We start from the raw sequence: 22096 nt of genomic DNA, 5'->3' as shown, positions 1-22096 counted from the left end.
GGGGCCAGCACTCTACTAGGATATCCTATCTTCTGGCAATCAGCACACACTATACACCTGGAGCAGTGTCTTTTCTTTCTTCAGTACACCTCCTTGCTGGAGGCGAGACATCTCCTCTCACTTCACCTTTCTGACCTTGCTCATACTGAGGCTTCCCATCACAGGGCTTCTGCATTTGCACAAGGGGATAAGAATGGCAAATTCTTGGCTATGTTGGTAGAGGATCAAAGGGCCCCTATCAACATCCCACTTATTAAGAGTGCTAGGGGGGATGTGCTCACTGATCCGAGGGATATTTTGGAGGAGTTCAGGAATTAATTTGAGTCCTTGTATGCCCCTATTACTGCCTACGACAGTGCTGCTATGGAGAGTACTCTCCGAGACCTTGACCTTCCTACCCTGACTGACGATGACAGGGCCATGCTGGATGCCCCGATCACTCCTCTGGAAGTGGAGCGAGCCATAGCCTTCTTCCCACCGCAGAAGGCTCCAGGCCCTGATGGGTTTCCTGCGGACTTCTATAAGGAGTTCTCGGAGCAGTTGGCCCCCCGCCTTAGTGCCCTGTTTCAGCACTGCCTGGATGGGGGGGCTCTCCCGCCGTCCATGATGGATGCCTATATGGTATTATTGGCGAAACCGGGTAAAGACCCTGAGGACTGCTCCTCCTACAGACCCATAGCCCTCCTGAATGCTGACCTGAAGGTTCTGACCAAGGTCCTTGTGAACCGTCTGGCGGGGTCATACACACTCTGGTTGACCCCGACCAGACGGGCTTTATGCCGGGGAAGTCGTGGATACTAACATCCGGCGTCTGTTCACGCATCTCCAACTCCCGAATGCTGCTTCTTCGCAATGCGTTGTGGTCTCTATTGATATAGAAAAGGCCTTCGACTCTGTCGACTGGGCTTACATGCATACTGTCCTGTCGCTAATGGGTTTTGGCCCCAATTTCCGGACTTGGGTGAAACTGTTGTATTCCTCCCCCCGTACGGCCATTCGCTTGGGTCTGTTGACCTCGGTGTATTTTAGGGTGGGTAGGGGGACCCGTCAGGGTTGCCCCCTGTCACCCTTCCTTTTTGCACTTACCATTGAACCTGTTGCCATTGCATTGCGCTCCTCACAGGGCTTCAAGGCGGTTAGAGTAGGCTCCGTAAAAGAGAGTGTGGCGTTATACGCTGATGACATGCTCCTTTTCCTTAATGATCCCGGTCCTTCCTTGCAAGCTGTCTTGCAGATCCTGGATGAATTTGGCAAGTATTCAGGACTCCGGGTGAATTGGGGGAAGTCCTCAATGCTATCTGTGACTGGTGTGTCTGGTCCACTGATCGGAGATGGCCCTTCCCCTGGTTGGGTTGACACCCTTACCTACCTGGGGGTCCGGGTCATTAGACACCCGAAGGATTATTATGACCTGAATCTCCTCCCACTCCTTCCTAGGCTCCAGCGCCTGGTGCAGGTGTGGAAGAGGATTCCGCTTTCCCTACTGGGTAGAATAGCCCTCCTCAAAATGAAATTTCTCCCTGTGGTTTTATATTTTTTGCGCCACTCCCCACTGTGGGTTCCGAAAATGTTTTTTTAGCAAACTGGATGGTATTATTAGCTCCTTCCTCTGGTCCCCCGGCGTTCCCAGGATTGGCCTACGGGCCCTCCAAGAGCCGTGGGGTAACGGGGGTCTGGCTCTCCCGGATTGGCGTAAATATTACCTGGCTGGGCAAATGGTGTTTGCGCGGTGAGGGCTGACGAGGGGGACTCGGCTACGGTCTTGGAGGCAGCACATCTGGGATCATATGAAAGTCTCCGTCTGGCTCTATACCGAGGGGTGGGCTCGGACCTCCCGCTGACAGCATCCATGAGGGCTACCATTAGGGCGTGGGGCCAGACTGTACGGCTGGCCTGCCCCAGCTACGTTGGACTTTCCCCATCTACTTCCCTTTGGATGAATCCAAAACTCCCTCATTTTTACCGCTTGCCTGACCCTATGGTATGGGCTACTGTGGGGGTGAAGACGTTAGGGGACATAACAACGGAGGGGGATTTGCTGTCGTTTGACAACCTACGCACTAGACATGACTTGCCCTCTACCCATTTTTTCAGGTATCTACAGCTACGTCATGCATTTCAATGTCAATTCACTGACTCCACGATTGAACCAGTACCATCTGACCTAGAATAAATGCTGACTAATCCTTACCTTACCAAGACCTTATCTTCTGTTTACAAAGATTTATTTAAACTGACTCCACCGAGTATTGTGAAGTGCAGGGAACGCTGGACTACTGAAATTCCTGGGCTCCAAGGGGAGGACTGGGATGATATGTGGGTTGAACCCTTCAAACATTTAATTGCTGCCAGGGACAAACTTATCCAATTTAAATTTCTTCATAGAATATATTATACTCCTGCTCGCCTAGCTAAAATTTATACCACCTCCTCTGCTGAATGCTGGCGATGCTCTGCCTCTCCGGCGGATGCAACGCACATTTTCTGGGATTGCACGCTGATTCAGCGCTACTGGTCGGAAGTTACCGCCTGTTTAGGGGGGGTGCTGATGACTGCGGTCCCGCTGACCCCAAGCGTTTGCCTTTTGGGTTTGGTGGAGGAGGTGGTTCCCTCGGTGGCACATAGAACCCTTCTGACTATCTTATTATTTTATGCCAAGAAGGCCATATTGTTACACTGGAAGAAGGTAGCCCCGCCTTCCTTATTGTACTGGAAGGGATTGGTGAATGCTGTCCTACCCCTATATAAAGCGACATATTTGTCCAGAGGGTGCCCCAAGAAGTTCAAAAAAAGTGTGGAGGGCATGGGTAGAGTCTTCTGATACTGTGCGGTAGATGACGTCTGTAATCTGCCTTGATACTGACCACCTAATTGAGTGATGTTTCCTTTTTTGTGTGAGCTGGGAGCCGGGATGACTGGACGCTTGGTGCGCCTGGGTTCAGTCGTTCCGGGTCCTACTATTCTGACTTCTCCAGAAAATGTCCGGTTGTATTTGGAGGTTGGGTTGCCTGGGTGGGGGGGGGGGGGTTACTGTTTGTCTGTGGCTCCCCCATGTTGGGGTGAGCTAGTCCACTGTTTTTTCTACTGTATTTTGTATGTCTTGCTTGTTTGAAAACTTTAATAAAAATAATTTTACAAAAAGAAGTATTGTACTACAGGGGCAGGGCTCAAAATTTAAAGTCCTGAGCTACTAGCCAGGCCTTAAGGGTTACTCGCCACCAGTTGCCCCACCAAAATCCTACCCTGCCCCGCCCCTAATTCCGCCCCTAAACACGCCCTCATAAATTATCTCAAAATTACACTGTTAAATGTTTTTGCATTAATGCAGAAGTTACAAAAATAAATAATAATAACAACGTTTTCAGTGCCCATCAGTGCAGCCTCATCAGTGCCCATCAAGGGTCTGGAGGGCAGGGGGCTGAAGAGCACTGGGGGGGGGGGCTAAAGGGGGGGCTGAAGAGCACTAAGGGGCTGGAGGGGGGGATGAAGAGCATTAAGGGGCTGGAGGGGGGGATGAAGAGCACTAAGGGGCTGGAGGGGGGGCTGAAGAGCACTAAGGGGCTGGGGGGGGGGCTGAAGAGCACTAAGGGGCTGGAGGGGGGGTTGAAGAGCACTAAGGGGCTGGGGGGGGCTGAAGAGCACTAAGGGGCTGAGAGCACTAAGGGGCTGGAGGGGTGGGCTGAAGAGCACTGGGGGGGCTGGAGGGGGGGGCTTAAGAGCACTGGGGGGGCTGCAGGGGGGACTTAAGAGCACTGGCGGGGCTAGAGGGGGGCTGAAGAGCACTGGGAGGGCTGAAGAGCATTGGGGGGGCTGGAGGGGGGCTGAAGAGGGGGAGGGCTGTATAGCACTGGGGGACCAGCAAAAGTAAAAAAGAAGTTGACTAGGAGGAGCGGTGGGGCGGCTGCATATAGAGGAATTGATCTTTCCATATTCCTCCTGCAGCTGCTCAATGCCTGCAGAGAGGAGACTCAGGCATCCAGCTGGAAAGATCAATTCCTCTATATGGAGCAAACCTACCGCCACAGACCGAGGGAGCAGCTGCCTTCACATGAGATGATCGGCGCGAGTACCGGCTTGACACCCCCCCATTGGTATGCCACTGCTGGCCGGATAATGTCAGATCGGCAGATCATCCCGCTGTAACAGCTTTAATTGTAATTGCTGGGCGCTCGCCGACACACACAGTCCCACCTCCTAGCCCGGCTCCTTTGATAGACGTCACACGTCCTGGTTGGCCAGGTGTTCTGTCTATCAAAGAAGCTGGGCTAGGAGGTGGGACTGTGTGTCGGCGAGCGCCCGGCAATTACAATTGAAGCTGTTACAATGGGATGATCCGCCGATCTGACATTATCCGGCTTTCCTCTCCTCTCTTCCCCTGAGCGGCTCCCAGAGCTCGCCCTACATCATTTTCCACTCGCAAAATGCGAGCAGGCGAGTGGAAAATTTGAGGGCTGTTGTAGTACATGAGCATTGCACTGAGGTTGGGGGGGGGTGGGGGGTGGGGAGTTGTTTTGATTGCCTTGTTTGTTTTTTTGTGATTAAAAATTAATTTTCAAAAAAAAAAAAAAAAAAGCTGAGTCCTAGGAATGAATAAACAGGAGGGAACGGGATAAGGCGCAGGCCAAGGAGATGTTGGGGGAGTGGGTGGAGTCAGTGAGATGTTGGGGGAGTGGGTGGAGTCAGTGGAGGTGATGAATGGAAACATGCAGGAGTGACTATATATGAAGGTTACGATCGCTGTGTCTATGACTGTACAAAGCGGAAATATTGTGTACCGAATGGAATGGGCTTTTCTTTCTTTATAATAAAACTTTTTCTGATTAAAAAGAAAAAAAAAAAACACTCAGAAAAGATGAGTAGGGAAAATGTCAGTGGCCTCCACCTGTAAAACCATTCCTGTTTTGGAGGTCGTCTCATTGTTGCCAAACTAGTGCACCTGTTGGTAACAACCCCCTCTGCTACTTCACTGACCAGATGAATATCCCAGGAGTTTCCCTGACTTGATGCTATACTCTGATTATAAAGTGTTGAGCAGTGTATATGAGTGTGGAAAACTTTTGGTAATTTTTCTTGTCTTCTGACAGACGGACTCTGTGGTGGGAATAGAAGGACATCGGAGGAAGATGTGACTACAGAAGATAATGACATGGCATCTTCTCCAGAAGTAAATCCCGTTCCTCATAATATACATGACAGACCTCACCATTGGAGGAGATCATTGGAATCTCCTGATACTTCACATAGTCCTCTAATATCTGACAGTGCCGACGGGTGCGGGAAACCATCTCATCTCAGGGAATCTTCTTTATACCATAAAGGAGAGAATTCATTGTCATGTTCAGAGTGCGGGAAATGTTTTAAACACAAAAAAACCTTCTTAGCCATCACAAAATACACACACGTGAGCGTCCCTATTCATGTTCAGAGTGCGGGAAATGTTTTAGTCAAAAGGGAAACCTTCATAAGCACCAGAGAATTCACACAGGGGAGAAACCTTTTTCATGTTCTGAGTGCGGGAAATGTTTTACTAAGAAAGGAGACCTTCTTACACATCAGAGAATTCACACAGGGGAGCGTCCCTATTCATGTTCAGAGTGCGGGAAATGTTTTAAACACAAAAAAAGCCTTATTAGCCATCAGAGAATACACACAGGTGACCTTCCCTATTCATGTTCAGAGTGCGGGAAAAGTTTTAATCATAAAGTAAGCCTTCTTAGCCATCAGAGAATACACACAGGTGAGCGTCCCTATTCATGTTCAGAGTGCTGGAAATGTTTTAATCAGAAAGGAGACCTTCTTACACATCAGAGAATTCACACAGGGGAGCGTCCCTATTCATGTTCAGAGTGCGGGAAATGTTTTAATCAGAAAGGAGGCCTTCTTACACATCAGAGAATACACACAGGTGACCTTCCCTATTCATGTTCAGAGTGTGGGAAATGTTTTAATCGTAAAAGAAACCTTCTTAGCCATCAGAGAATACACACAGGTAAGCTTCCCTATTCATGTTCAGAGTGCGGGAAAAGTTTTAATTGTAAAGGCAACCTTCTTAGCCATCAGAGAATACACACAGGTGAGCTTCCCTATTCATGTTCAGGGTGCGGGAAATGTTTCAATCATAAAGTAAGCCTTCTTAGCCATCAGAGAATACACACAGGGGAGCGTCCCTATTCATGTTCAGAGTGCGGGAAATGTTTCAATCAAAAAGGAACCCTTCTTAGCCATCAGAGAATACACACAGATGAGCGTCCCTATTCATGTTCAGAGTGCGGGAAATGTTTTAAAAATAAAAGAAACCTTCTTAGCCATCAGAGAATACACACAGGTGAGCGTCCCTATTCATGTTCAGAGTGCGGGAAATGTTTTAGTCAAAAAGGAAGCCTTCTTAAGCATCAGAGAATACATACAGGTGAGCGTCCCTATTCATGTTCAGAGTGCGGGAAATGTTTTTGTCAAAAAGGAAGCCTTCTTAGTCATCAGAGAATACACACAGGTGAGCTTCCCTGTTAATGTTTAGAGTGCGGGAAATGTTTTGCGCTTAAACGTTTACTTGTTAGACACCAGAAAGTTCATACAGGCGAGCGTCTCTAATCTTGTGCAGAGTGCAGGAAATGTTTAATTAAGAAAGAACACCTACTTACACACAGGTGAGCGCCCTTTTTAATGTTACGAGTGTGGGAAATGTTTTCCTAACAAAGGTTTATTTCTTAGAAACCAGAAAGTTCATACGGGCGAGCGTCTATTTCATGTTCAGAGTGCGGGAAATGTTCCACTTCTTCTGTACGTTTCGAACAGCAAAGAATTCACACTTATATTAGAGGCTCCGTTTTCATGTTTAGAGTGTGGGAAAATTTATAAATAAAGGAAATATAATGAAACATCAGAGTGCTACGGGTGGTACTACGTGAAATGGATGCTGGATTGTAAGGGTGGAACTGTTTAGTCCATAAACAAATGTGAAACCACCACAGTCCACTCGGGGTTGGTTTACACCCGCATCGCCCTCTGACCCGCTGTGGGGTTGGCAAGCAGCTCAGAGCCCTTATGTTAACCCTGTAAAGCCCACGCCAGTACGCCGCAAGGGTATGCATCGGGGCTGTTGCGGCACAACTCCATTCAGTTGAATACCATTGCCCAATGTGACCGGGAGGTGCGAGGTTTGCAGTGCCATGTGTACAACCCCATCCGGCTGCCATTTAAGCTTAAGGGGGTGGTAAAATCATGACTTAACGGTCTACCTTTACCGATTCCTCCCCACATGAGGCAACAGGCAGGAAACCATGACAATACATGGCCTATTATGCAACTGCATGAGGACCTAACGGGAAATGCTTTATTCTTTTTGTGTTCTACTTATAAATATGTATATAGATCTAACCTACTGGATGGAAAAAGATCACTGTAACATGCATTAACCCACAGCAGCCAATCAGGACTTATCTTTAACTGGTGAACCTTTTTTATTGGTTGCTTCATGTTGTTGCGCATTTCTGATTTATTGAAGTAGCCGGCTTTTTATTGGTCCAACCAATGTATGATTATTAATACATTTGACACGTTTGTTAATTCTATTATAAAAGATTTAAGCTTTATTTTATTCATATCATTACTGTGTGGTAATCGCTTATTCTGATCTTGTACAATAAAAACTCTTCGTACAATATTCTGTGCCGAGTCTTCTTTTTAACCAATGATTAGATGATCGGTGATTGGAATGTGATCAGTTCATAGAGAGTCATCCATTGGGGTTTTATTAGTGAGATGGAGAGTGGAGAAGGCACCACATTGACAGCCATTGGAGGCCCTTTCTAAAGCCCTAAACTTTTTGGCAACCTGTCTATGACATTAGTCTTCCAAACTCTATCTCACTGAGCTAAGGCCAGAAGAGTTCCAGGAGTTCTTCTCTGTCCACAGTTCCCAAACCAAAAGGAGAGACATCCACCACATCTTCAATCTTAAGGTCCTAAATGTCCTCAGCTGGGCCCAGGAGTTCCGCATGTAATCCACCAGGTTATCACCTCTCTCTTTATCAGGGAGACATTTTTTTTGACCATCCCACATACATGTATTGCATCAGGGCGGCCGTCTGCACAGAATCACGTACCTGTACGTCATCTGCTTTTCCGGGTCTGGGGCCAGAACAATTCAACGAGTTCTAATCGTTGAATTGTACATGTACTGCGGTAGGGCGGCCATTCCGCGTTTCTGGGTCTGTGGCATGCACACACACCGCTGGCACCCAGGCTCCCGCTGGAGACAGTGGGGACCAATCAGTGGGTCCAGTGAACACTGTGTCCGTCGGCACCCGGAAATAACGAGTTATTTTTGATCGATTCATTTCTTTTTAAAAGTATATACCAATCTTAGTGAAACAGTCTACAGTAGGGAATATATAAGAATATTTATTCACAAGACATGTCTTCACAATAAAAGATCAGACTTGAGTGACACAAAGAGATAACATTACATAAAATACAAACTTAAAACGATAAATGCAATGTGATATTTAGCTAAACGATGAAAGTAAAATAAAGCAAGATTACGTTTTTTTTCCAGGTATAGTATAAACCATAAATGAATGTTCTATATAATCAGACCACAATTGTCTGCGCAATGCACAGCCGATAGTCACTTCACTGCAGATGGAGCGAGAATCGGCCATGCATAACGTGAGACTAAAGCCCCGTACACACGTACCGATCGTCGGCCGAAAAGCTTCGGCCGCCGAACGATCGGCCGATTGTCAGCTTGTTAGTGTGATGCTTCCGACAGCCGACAGCGCACATTCGGCCGAAAAGAATCTGTCTTGCAAGCATTAAAATTTTTGTATGCCGACTCCAGAGCGGCCGATTGTTCGCCAGTCAGTACAGAATTCGGCCGACAGACAGCAGATTTGCAAGACTGGGCATGCTCAGAAAAGAAAAAACACAGGGAAAGTTAACCATTACATGACATCACTTCTGCAGTCGGCTGTAGTCGGCGGACAAAATTCTTGTGCAGTCTTTTGCACTTTTCAACAGACACCGACAGCCCTGGACAAAAGACGGCCAATCGTTCGGCCGACAATCGGTACGTGTGTACGGGGCGTTATACGCCAATATGCGCTAAATCTGATATTAATTAAAATGTATAAAAACCAAAAATCAGCTCTTAGAGAAAAATCTACATATGGTTAATACGGCTGGGACTGTAATCTCGTTACCCTTTAATATGAAATATAAAACATATAAGGAAGAAAATAAACGATATTGAATATTAATCAAATAAACAGCAAGCCATATTTACCATATTTAAAATGGCTGCTAGCTTAGAATGGCCGTTACCAGAGTCCTTAAGATAGCTGCCTTCCCAAGATGGTGGTCAGTTAAGGAGGAGTTTCGTTTGGCGTCCTTCAAAGTTTCAGATACATGATGGAGCAAGATGGAGTCTGTATAGATGAGTCTATGCATGGCTGTAGTAGCGTGTGTGTTGTATGGTATGTGTAATTTATGTTGGGCAATGTCCTGTCTCTCATCTGGGCTTCCCTTTTTATACTGTATTGAACAAAGGACTATTAAAATTACCATAAGTTAAACCCAGAGGGAGTAACTTCATCCCCATTGGTTGGGCTATCTTATTCATTAACTGGTGAGGTCATTGGGTGACACCTCTTGGTTGACCAATATATGGATATTAAAACTATATGATAATTTCTCCATTTAAGACTATCATAAAAACAGCATAATAATTTATCCATACTCTCATCCTCTATACATGTCCATCTAATATCCATCATGTATCTAAGTAAGGATTGGACCTGGTAACACCATTGAATTAAGAATATTACTAATACAATATATATATATTGATTGGAAATGACTGATTTACCCATATACTTTACATTTAGTAGCAGTAAGAATTATCTAGATACATATACAGTTATATATATTGATACACAACAACTTGTATATGTAAACTTTTCTACACATGGGTTATTTCCAATTAGAATATTATCCATTAAGGGATTATTATGTTAACAACAATACAGTCATGATTTGGGACTGGATTATAAAATATGGGAGAAATTCTGACCATTTGACACTACTAAATAATTGATATCATGTAATTCTCAATAGAAGATTATCATAAAATTCTAAGTTCCACACCCCCCTTTGGTATATGATGGGACAAGGCTGTTGTATAAGCTTATGATTATTTGAAGATGCAGTTCTCATCAGTCTAAGTGACAATGTTTATTTGACACCATGTAGTCTGTATGACACAATCTCTACCCCCTTCTTGGTGTGTAGGTAAATGAATTACAGGTTCTAGTCTTTGTCCAGGCTGTTTTCCATTTGTTTGACTTCTCAGGGTAGAAACAATAGTTTATTTACTAGTGAATGGGTGAACACAGGTGTGATCCTGAATTTGAGTTTTGGCTATTGTGTAATAAAACGTCTCATGGCCAGAACATAATGTTTTATGATCCCTCTGGTTTCTCTCTTTTCATGACCAGGGGAAAAATGGCTTTTTATCCTTTGAGGTCCATTGTATGTAAACCTTCCCCCCAAGGCCGTTCCACCTGGGATAAGCAATTTAGTTGCCTGCCTTTTCAGAGCATTATATTCAAAGTTTACCAAACACAATTTCATTTTTGGGGGCAGATGACATAGCTTCTCATCTCAAAGTACATGTAAATAAAACAATTTCAACAATGGACGCAATGTGTGCTTCAAACTGAAGGGGGTTTGACTGAATTTGTAACAAGGTCATTTGAGGCCTCAAAGTTCACAATTCTTGACCTGTAATAGGAAAAATGTATTTCTATTTCGTACTGGAAGTCGAACAGGGTACAATAAAGGAATGTACAGGACCACCTATGGCTGCTGTCCTTGTGACTGGCTCTGTATAGACCAAGAGGAAAGCCTTGCTTATCTTCTCATTTGGTACCTCCAATCCTTCCGGTGACGTCACTTCCGCTTTGCCTTCCATGCTGGTTAGTGTGGCTTCTTGGGGCTCCTCCAGGCTCCTGAGCCAGCCATCTCTCTGCCCAGCAGCCGGAACAGATGACAGCAGTCATGCAGGATGGTTCTAGGAGGATCCACAGACTCTGACACCAGATGAGCATTTGTATATTTTACCTCTTGTGAGTGTTTTTAATCCTTTGCTATTAAAACCCTTTAACCAGGATACTACACCCAGCTGGTGCTTCTTGTAGGGTTGCCACCCATCCAGGACTCACCTGGACAGTTCGGGTTTTGAATCATGTGTCCGAGTTTCAGGCCACCTGAAACCCAGACACAATATTCAGAATGGACTGTGGCTCCCCAAGTACCACAACCCCTGAGTGCATAGATGTGCACACCGGCCTCACCCCCATACACAGACAGGAGAAAGGGCTTGGTCTATTCCTCCTCCTCATACCCATACCCCTCTGGCTGCCCACTTACGCTCCAATCCCTGGCATTTTGTGCCTCAGGAAAGGGATGTGTGGGCTGAAAGCTTGAAGCTCAGCAACCGGTAGATATATCGTGGATGAAAGGCTTTGATGCCTGAGCCTCCATCCTCGGTAGAGTGAGCTCACCATCCAATCTCTGTTACTGAAGTCCCTGCCCTCTCTCCCTTCTCTCTCATGCCTCCAAGTGAGTGATTACACTAAGGTAAGATTTAAGAGGTGCCCTGTGGACTCTGATGTAAGGTGGGCTTTGGGAACCCAAATTAAGGGGGAATTCTGGGAACTTTGATGTAAGTGGGAGGTTTGGTGAGCATAAACCCCCTTACATTAGAGTTCCCCTTTAAATCAGAGTCCACAGTGTTCCCCACATAAAATGTTGCCCCTGCGCGGCTAAAGTGTTCGGGTTTGGCTTGAAGAAAAGGTGGCAACCCGAGCTTTCTGTGTGTTTTTTGCTGTTGCCTCATGAGGAGTTTATTTGTAATCTCCATTAGCAACTGTAAATAGATGTGTGTGTGTGTATATATATATTGTGACAGGAAGTCAGATAAATCTATGGGTGTTGTCACCGACGGGAGATATATTTCTGCTTGGTTTAGACAATTCACCAATTACTATCAGGTGTCGGCTGCAGAGGTAGGCAGGAAGGTGTAAGGAAGTTGAGAAAACTTTCAGCTGTTCAGAATGAGGCAATTAAGACCTCTATAATTTGTCCAAAGGGAGTCTATTGATTGCTGTCTCCTGAGGCTGTGGAAGCTGGGGAGAGCAGTCAGATGAGAGACTTCAAAAGGTGAGGTGTTGAACTTTTTCTGTGTCAAGAAAACACAAATGGACATTTGAGTGTTTGCTGTAGGATCAGCAGTGTCTGCCCAACAGTAGGTTGGGAAGACTCCTTAGGTAGGTTCCTGTGTGTGAGAAGGTAGACGCCCACAGCGGCCAGGATTTATTTTGTGTTTTATTTTATTTTGATGTTTTTGCTGCATGCACTTGTTTGAAGAAATTGGAAGAATAAACCATAAACTGTTATTTTAAACCATTCCTCGGCTATCTCCCTGTGTAACGAACCCCCCCAAAGGGGTTATCCACGCCTGCAATGGAGCTAATCCCTCACAATATATATATATATATATATATATACATATATATATATATATATATATATATATATATACATACACTTATGATATATTGGGTTTTGGTTTTTACAAATAGTTTGATATAAGTTCGATGTACCCATTTGTGTGAACACAGTTTTCAGGTTTTAGTATAAGAAATATTTAGTTAATGGGGGGGGGGATTTTACACAGGAAGAGGTCCAAGCAGCCATCAAAAGTCTAAACCCATCAAAAGCGCCGGGTCCTGATGGCTTCTCTGGTCATTACTACCCCAAATATGCGGATATTTTGACTCCCCACCTATGTTCCTTTTTTATCCAGACTGCCTAACGACTATCTACATCAGCAGTCAGCCCCTCACAGGCAAAGTGACATAGTACTACGTCGCTAGCCTGTGAGGCTCTAGGGAGCGAGCGCGCGCCTCTGGAGGCACGCTCCCGCTCGCTCTCTGACCCCCCCCCCCCGCTTTTGAGCAGCGGACCCGATGTCCGCCGGTCACTCGCGATCGTCGGTTACACCGGGAGAAAGGCAGGCGGCTAATGTAAACCAAGCCGCCTGTCTTTCTCCCCTGTGTAACAGCAGAGATCATACGGTCCTGCTATGTAGGACCTTAGATCTCTGCTGTTACATGAAAAGCCACATCCAATCACAGTTAGAAGCACGCCCCAAGGGACACACTTAACCCCTCCTTCTCCAATAAAGTTAACCCCTTCCCTGCCAGTGTCATTTTTACAGTAACAGTGCATATGTATAGCACTGATTACTGTAGTAATGTTACTGGTACCCCCAAAAGTGTCAAAAATGTCAGTCAAGGGTCCGATCTGTCCGCCGCAATGTCGCAGTCCCGCAAAAAAAACGCAGATTGCCGCCATTACTCATTAAAAAAAAACAATAAAAATGACAAAAATCGTACTAAACGCAATAACTTTTGCGCAAACCAAACAAAATACGCTTTTTGCGATTTTTTTTTTTTTTTACCAAACATATGTAGCAGAAAACAAATTGGCCTAAATGTTAAAAAAAAATATTTTTACATTTTTTTGGGGAAATTTCATATAAAAAAAATGTGAAAAATATTGTTATTTTTGCAAAATTGTCGCTCTTTTTTTGTTTATAGCGCATTATCAAAAAATCGCACAGGTGATCAAATACCACCAAAAGAAAGATTAGTAAACTTGATTCTTTATTGCAAATTCTGGTGGTCTTAATCATTTACAATGACAGAATCTATAGTGTCAAGTGGGTTGGAAATCATTCAGGGCAATCGAAGTGAGGAAGATTTGTCTGCACTTAGCCACTCCCCTGGGGGCAGGGTTACAGTACAATCAACCAAACCATGAAGGGGTACTATTAGACCATCTGTTAAGATCCTCTGATAGTTTTTTATTTAATGGTGGGAAGTTTTTTCGATACAGTGAATGGAGAGAGGAGGTTAAGAAAATGCCTAAATAGGGTAGGGCATCTGTTTGCCATTTAAAAGAGAAGGACTGTTGTAGGGTATGGACTATGCGGGTCTCAAGGGATATATTAAGCGCTAGAGATTTAGAGTTACATAGTTACATAGTAGGTGAGGTTGAATAAAGACAATAGTCCATCCAGTTCAACCTGTGTAGGTGTGTGTGGCTGTAATCATCTCACATACCCCTGAATGTTCTGATCCTTGAGATGTACGTCTAAGAGTCTTTTGAAAGCCACCATACTTCCCGCAGAAACTACCTCTTGTGGTAGAGAATTCCACAATCTTGTAACCCTAACAGTAAAGAACCCCCCACGTTGCCTCAGGTTAAAATACTTCTCCTCTAATCGCATTGTATGCCCTCGAGTCCTCATGCAATCCCTTCGACTGAATAGCTGTTTTTCTATGCCGAGATCACCATTGAGATATTTATAAATTGCTTATTTATAAACTGCTATCATGTCCCCTCTCAGGCGTCTCTTCTCCAGGGAGAATAAATTAAGCGATTGCAGACGCTCTTCATAATTAAGGTCCTCCAATCCCCTAATCAGTTTAGTTGCCCTTCTCTGGACTCTCTCCAGCTCCAACACATCCCTCCTGAGGACTGGCGACCAGAACTGGACAGAATACTCCAGATGTGGTCGGACCAGAGTTTTATAAAGTGGAAGGATTATAGTCTTATCTCTGGAATACATCCCTTTCTTTATGCATGCTAATATTCTGCTGGCTTTGGCAGCTGCCGCTTGACATTGCATGCTATTGCCTAGTCTATCATCTACCAAGACTCCCAGATCTTTCTCCATTTTTGATTCCCCCAAGGGTTCCCCCACTAACGTGTATTGTGCTTTTATGTTTTTAGTCCCCAAGTGAAAAACCTCACACTTCTCCACATTAAACCTCATTTGCCATGTCGTTGCCCACTCTGTTATTTTGTCCAGGTCATTCTGTAGGATATCTGCTTCATGCTGTGCAGTTATTGCCCTGCCCAATTTTGTGTCATCTGCAAAAACTGATATTGAACTACTGATTCCCGTCCTCAATGCTGTTTATGAATAAATTGAACAAGGTTGGTCCCAGGACTGAGCCTTGGGGGACCCCGCTTACTACCTCAGACCAGTCTGAGTATGTGCTGTTTATTACCACCCTTTGGACACGCCCTTTTAGCCAGTTCGGTATCCAAGAGCAAACCCTGCGGTCGATACCTGCAGACCTTATTTTATAAATTAAGCGCTTGTTAGGAACTGTATCAAATGCCTTAGCGAAATCCAGGTACACCGCATCCACTGGTCTCCCCCTATCTAGCTCACAGCTCACCTCCTCGTAGAATGTTAAGAGATTGGTTTGACAAGAGCGCCCATTTGTAAACCCGTGCTGATTACTGCTGATGATGTTGTTGTCTTTAACAAACTCTACGATATAGTCTCTTATCATCCCCTCCAGAAATTTACATACTATCGATGTCGGACTGACAGGCCTATAATTTCTCGGGATATGCCTCTGCCCCTTTTTGAATATTGGTATCACGTTAGCTTTCCTCCAATCCTCTGGTACATTTCCTGTCATAATACTGTCAGCAAAGATCAGGAACAGTGGTCTAAATATCTAAAATATATATACAAAGTATATTCCTCGCGCTAATGGAAGAGTACTATAAATAGTGATTTAAAATATTGGTGGGTATTTTTACATTAAAAGAAGAGCCTAAAATCAATAAATAGCAGCTGCTGTTTAAAAAATAGTGTATGGGATATCTATGGCCTTAGTTTAAGACCAAATTACAGCGCTTGCTCAAAACAATGAATACCTGTATGTATTACCTATATTTCAATGGTAAGTATGATACCAGTATATATATATTGCAAAATTAATAAAACTGTGGATGAATATCTAATAAATATTGTGCAGATAATAGGTGGTTAAAATATAAATATATAAAAAAACAAAAATAAATGAAAATTGCTTCAATGAATTTATCCGTGAATATTCCAAAAGATATATATGTATATATACAGTCCAAAAAAGATTATTATAAAAGTGACTTCAGTGCTCAAAAAATAAATGAATAAATAATAAGTGTCCTTGATGACAAAAATTGGGAATCTTCAATTCAAAAAGTGCACGTGCTTTATCATAATTCGCTGTGACATCAATTACTTTGTGGGTAAATAGGCTGGGTCACTTATCATCTTATCAGATGTAGTGGGTTCTATATACCATATGGCATTAGAACCTTTCAAGCTTAAGAAGCCCCCTGGTCTTAATAGGTATCCCCTTTGGGTGGTCCCCATTGGCAGGTATTTCCGTCCGGGATATCGATGACGGTATGTGGAAGAAAAAAGAAGCTCCAAATAGCGTAATTCAATTTTAACTGAATCCTTTATTCCCCACATTTCGGGTAAAATAGGTTAAAAGATATTGTCACATCACTGGTGGTCTAGCGGTACGGGCTGCTCGTCCTCCTCGCAGTGAGACAAGCTACTTCCGGCTTGCGCTCCACTTGGTGTGACGTAATGACGTTGTGCGGTCCAAGCTGACGCGTTTCGTGACTTCCGGTGACATCCTCAGAGCTTGGACAGCACAGCCAGCCACGGACTATTAAATGGAAGACTCCGCCCCTCTTCCTGCGGGACTAGCAATCAAGCTGTGGGTTCAATGTATATTGTTTTTAAGGTGTTTAAAAAGTTCACCCCAAATCCGTAACGTTCCAGAGTGAAATATAGATAATCCCAGGACAGGTCTAAGCACAACACCATGCCTCCCCTCTTCCCCCGCTCGTCCCAGTTAGAGTTTAAAGCTGATATGACGTCAACTATCTGTCTAGTCTGATCTGGCGCTCATCTATTGGGGACAAATCCTACTTGGTCTGGATGGATATATTTATATAAAAAAGTATTTAGACAAGAAGCTAATATATTTTTTTTACCAAAAATATGTAGCAGAAAACAAAATTGGCCTAAAATGTTAAAAAAAAATAGAATTTTACATTTTTTTGGGGAATTTCATATAAAAAAAATGTGAAAAATATTGTTATTTTTTCTAAATTGTCGCTCTTTTTTTGTTTATAGTGCAAAAAGTAAAAATCGCACAGGTGATCAAATACCACCAAAAGAAAGCTCTGTTTGTGGGAAAAAAAGGACGTCAATTTCATTTGGGTACAGTATCGCACGACCGCGCAATTGTCCGTTACAGTCACGCAGTGCCGAATCGCAAAATAGGCCCTGGTCTTTGAGCAGCCAAATCCTCCGGGGCTTAAGTGGTTAAAGAATAACTCTACCATTATTAACTCCTGAGCAGTACTAATATATCTGCACCAAACTAACTGTGCACTCTGTATACTATCGGGGGCACCTTTACGTTAGATTGCAAGAGTCTCCTGGATGAGTGAGGCCTCACTAGTCTTCGCCGGCAAAGGTGTCCTCAGCCAATTGAAATAAAGTATTTGTAATCCACAGTAAAGGTGATTGATTAACTGTAATCCCCACAGTAATATTCAGTAATTGTAATCCAAACAGGAGAAGAAGAAAATAGATTTCTGTATTCCACAGTTAACAGTCAATCTAACACTGGGGAGGAGGGGCAAGGCCTTCTGATCCGCCACGCACTATGCAGAGCTACAGTGTCCTGTGACGACCATTAGAATTAATAGGGCCTTCTGCTAAAACAGCTCTGCAGTCCCGCCCTGGCTCAGTCTAGAAGTATAACAGATACCGTACTTTAAGCTGGATGTCTCTCACCCAATGTGACGAACTCTGTTCCACAGTCCACTCCAAAATGTAGAACAATTCTCCTGCGCTCGAGTGAAATATGATGGGGGGAAGAGGAATACTTCCAACGGACTTGGATGGTTATGACTAATGATCTTGCTGCCCCCTCAGGATCAAGGGTGTCCGAAAACCAATTGGAAAACAACAACAAAAAAGAAAGGGGCACACCGATCTAGTGCATTACCACTAAATATATTTATTAAAATAGTAAAAAGTATACATTATACTCACAAAATGGGTGTGATTATTGCATATATCAACATATTGGACCAAGGTAGCCAGGGGACTACACAATGCTGGATGGCATGCTGTGTACCGCATTAAAACGGCTGTGGCTAGGCTGACAAGTTTCGAGGGCGAGCCCCTTTCCTCAGAGCCAAGAAATGCTGCTGGACCCCACACTGGGCTGCCGGGGGGGGCTAAATGGAAGCTGGCTCCACCCCTTCCTGTCCAGCCCCAAGGGGGGGCAAAGGTCAGTGGATGGGGAATGGGAGGTGTGCCCCACAGGAACAGCATTGTCCACCCACTCCCCAAATGACATACCAGGCTGTGGCAGCAGCATTTAAACAGAACAGCCTAAAAACACTCAATTTAGAAAAAAAACACACACACAAAAGGTAAATGCATAAAACATAAATAAAACGGGTATGTATTTTCCTCCTAACCTTCAAAGGACTGAGAACAAAACATCACATGATACCAATGTGTACTTATAGTGAAAGACCCCACAAGAGTCAAGGGAATACCACTATATAAACGCAATTTTCAGTAGTGTTGTAGCTGTGCCTTCAATCATATCTACATAGGTGTATACAGATGTACAATAAATGTCCATATGTGGTGTATACTGGCCTTTAAAAAACATTGTGCTGTCATCAGGCTACTCTTTTGTGTATGGTATATATGATAATGTTTCCTTTTATGCCACGATGTAGGGCGGCAGAGAGCGCTGGATGATATGTGGCCGACACTACCCTGTCGGCCGTGCTGTCACTTTACCCGCACGCCGACTAGGACCTAAAACCCGGAAGTGCGGGTGTATGCGTTCCACCACATACCACGTCACTTCCGGGGGGCCCGCCCACGTAGTGCGCCGTCACTTCCGGAGTCAATCCATACTGCAAGCAGCTGGCGCTGTGGGCTGATCAAACACACAGTGCAATAGGCTGCTGCTTACACCCACCCACCTGCCCAGACACAACACTCAGGCCCATGCTAGTGATGGATACGACATGGTAACCTAGACAACGAGCATTGAAATAGCCCAGGGCAGAGGCCATACAGGACTCCTGAAGGGAAAAATTGCACAATAGTGCATCAGCACAAATGGCAGAATTAAAGCTACTGAAAAACGGGAACAGTACTGCTAATAGAAAAATATATCAATAATAAATGGCCATTATTTCCATAGATGTAAGTAATAGCAATAATAAATGACCAGGTGCAGTTATTCAGTTGTTCAATTGGGACAGGTAATGACCAGACACGGTCACACTGGGGACCCCACCACCAGTATTCATGCACAAGTCACGCCTGTGCACAACACACCAATACTGGGGGACACATCCCACCATATGACCGCATATGCAGGGAAATAAGGAAGAGCCAGCCAAAGAAAAAGCGTGTGATCACCCCACGCTCTTGTGCAGCTTACACATCCTGCGGTCCTTGGTTAGGGCCTTCCATCTTGAGGTGCTTAAAATACCTCCTCTATTGGGAAGGCGACTCTACTGGCTCCTCCCACTTCAATGCTTCTTTAACAGCTTTAACGTAGGTGGGAACCAGGGCAAAATCAAAGCTTGCATTGGAGTCGTCCACTTCTACCTCACTATCCGAGGAATTAGATGAGGAGTGACTCTGCTAGGAAGAACCAGGGATATAGGGATTGTCCCCAACAGGAGTGCCTGCCAAGCTGGCAGAGGGGGTGCTGGTACAGCCAGGATTCAAGTTCTTTAAGGATTCCTGAACCACCCGCCTAACCAGAGACTCCATCTGCTGGTTGCTATCCTCTCTTTCACTTGCGGCACGGGCATAACAGGGCTCACAAAGATATTTGCCATCAGGGACCTGCGATCCACATCCCCAGCAGGATCTCCTGGCATTATCCTGATGCAACACTGGAATCTTCACCATGACGCCTGGAAGACGACCTACGGCGCCTAGAACTTGAAGATGAAGTGTTGTGACCTAGGAGGGTCTTTATCTTGACGGGCCATGTGTAGCCTTTCAGACCTAGAAGGGCTTAAGAGAAAGTGAAGGGTAAATAGAACAGGGAAAGGCCAAACCATACAGGGAGAGGAAGAAAGCCAATCTTACCTGTAGTGTAAGGGCTGGCTCCCAGGGGATGGTGAAACATCCATACTCCTAAGGTGGGCTGCTAAAGACCAAGGTATTAGATACATGAAGGAAGGGGAGCACACAGGCTTCTCATCCCAGCATGGGCAGCACTCACCCTTAGAAGACAGCCGCAGAGCACGGGGAAGCCATCAATGAACTGCATAGCAACCCATGGATAGCTATTTAAATCTGCCGCCAGAATGACGTCATGCCCCCCCCCCCCCGGCGCCTGCGCCGTAAGCCTCGTCATCCGTCGGCGCTCGTGCACATGCGCATTTTTCCCGTACTGCGCATGCATGAACCAAGCCTTGATTCAGATCGAGGTTCGGAAAACACAAGCAAGCAGCGGAGCGGACGAGAAGGACGCAGAATGAAACGCCGCACGTCCCATAGCCGAGCTAGACCTCAGGGAAACAAAATAGGAAATAAACACAGTGCAAGACAATACAAAATAAACTGCTGCCATAAACGGGAACAACGATACCAATCCACAACCAGACCTGGGAACATCAAAGGACACCCAGCTGCACGCTTGTCAGGGCGTATTAATGGGCCTCCCGCTAATAGCTGGGACGACTGGCCATATTGCCACTTGCCTGCCAATGGCCAGGCTTGTAAGTTCTTCATGGTACCAGATTCCACGCCCGGGTCCTACCCCGCTAATAGCGAGGGGAGGGGAACACCACCAGGATCCATCGTGCAGACCACCAGGGGAATCTTCATGAGGTAAGAATTGACCATAATCCATTTAGGAGGAGGACAAAAAAGGAACACGGCCTCTGGCCTGGAGGAAAAATTTATTGGGGTAGGGTCCTATGAGGTAGGAGGAGGCGGGACTAACCCACACGTACTCTGCCATGGAGTCTGTCAGGAAATTTGATTTTTTTATTGGATGTTTTATGGCAGAAATGAAAAAAACTTTTTTTTTTTGTTTTTTAAATCAGTCTTTTTTTTTTGTTTATAGCACAAAAAATGAAAACCACAGAGGTGATCAAATACCACCAAAAGAAACCTCTATTTGTGGGGAAAAAAAGGGCATCAATTTTATTTGGGTACAACGTCACGCCACCGTGCAATTCTCTGTTAATGAAATGCAGTGCCCCATCGTTGGTGTCATTGGGAGGAATTCTGTCCCAAGGGCCAGATAAAAGCGAGCAAAGGGAATTTGGCCCCTAGGCCCTAGTTTGGAGACCACTGTTCTAGACAGTTCCATTTGCCCAGTTCCATTCCAGTCCCCAACAACACAACATTGTGTCATTGTGGGACAATTCGGTCCATTCTGTGGACAGTCTAGGTCACATGGCACTGAAAACCAGGCTGTCCCTGACCTATCCCTCTCGACCAATAAGAGAGAACATACCCAACCTTTATTATACATTAGAGTTAGGATTAAAATTAAAAATTGGAACGTGATGCATCCTTCCATTTTTTCAACTCTTTTTCAGAATTCCGGGAGGCATTACATTGAGCTTAAGTGTATTTCTCAAACATTAGTTTATCCATTTCCCGGATCCAGTCTCCGAGGGTTGGAGGACTGGGTGAAACCCAACATGAGGCTATCAGCTTACGGGCTACTGTATAAAAAGTTATCTCGTAATAGCCTCTACCTGGTCATGATCCATTGTGGAGAATATACTTACCCCAGAAGAAATAGGGATCCAGAGTGAGCACAATATCAGCACAATATCATATACAGAATTTCGCTTATCTAACACTTCCTGTCAATACTTATACTGTATAATCAATGAGACTTTCTAAACTCTGTGGACATCAAGGATGGATACTTGAATGTTCCTGTTTTTCTGGCCCACAAGCAATGTTTCCCCTTTGCTGTGGGCCTTCAGCTTCTCTGGTTCATCATCTAATCTGCACTTTGAGTGTTCACCAAGGCGCTGGCCCCCAGGGCTAGCCTTGCTGTGCTCCCAGGGTATCCCCATTGTGGGATATCTGGAACACCTCCATTAGCTTATGTTCTGGCTGACAGTATAGCTAG

The 22096-nt window shown here is 44.9% G+C and overlaps 3 protein-coding genes and 1 pseudogene across 4 annotated transcripts in view; 3 read left to right on the top strand and 1 right to left on the bottom strand.

Moving 5' to 3' along the window:
* Positions 1-22096, top strand: part of LOC309550687 (uncharacterized protein) — a 411684-nt gene that overhangs the window by 163026 nt on the left and 226562 nt on the right. The window lies entirely within an intron of this gene.
* Positions 1-22096, top strand: part of LOC309549786 (uncharacterized protein) — a 304712-nt gene that overhangs the window by 164386 nt on the left and 118230 nt on the right. The window lies entirely within an intron of this gene.
* Positions 1-22096, bottom strand: part of LOC309550695 (uncharacterized protein) — a gene marked incomplete at its 3' end in the record, with an annotated part of 321308 nt that overhangs the window by 239755 nt on the left and 59457 nt on the right.
* Positions 364-21770, top strand: LOC309549790 (annotated as a pseudogene). Its single transcript has 4 exons — positions 364-640; positions 5426-5989; positions 6074-6780; positions 21549-21770. The product of its transcript is annotated as an uncharacterized misc_RNA (transcript).

This window comes from Pelophylax lessonae (assembly GCF_965119305.1).
Source record: "Pelophylax lessonae genome assembly, chromosome: 3".
Taxonomy (NCBI): Eukaryota; Metazoa; Chordata; class Amphibia; order Anura; family Ranidae; genus Pelophylax; species Pelophylax lessonae.
This window is presented reverse-complemented; position numbering and strand designations above follow the sequence as displayed.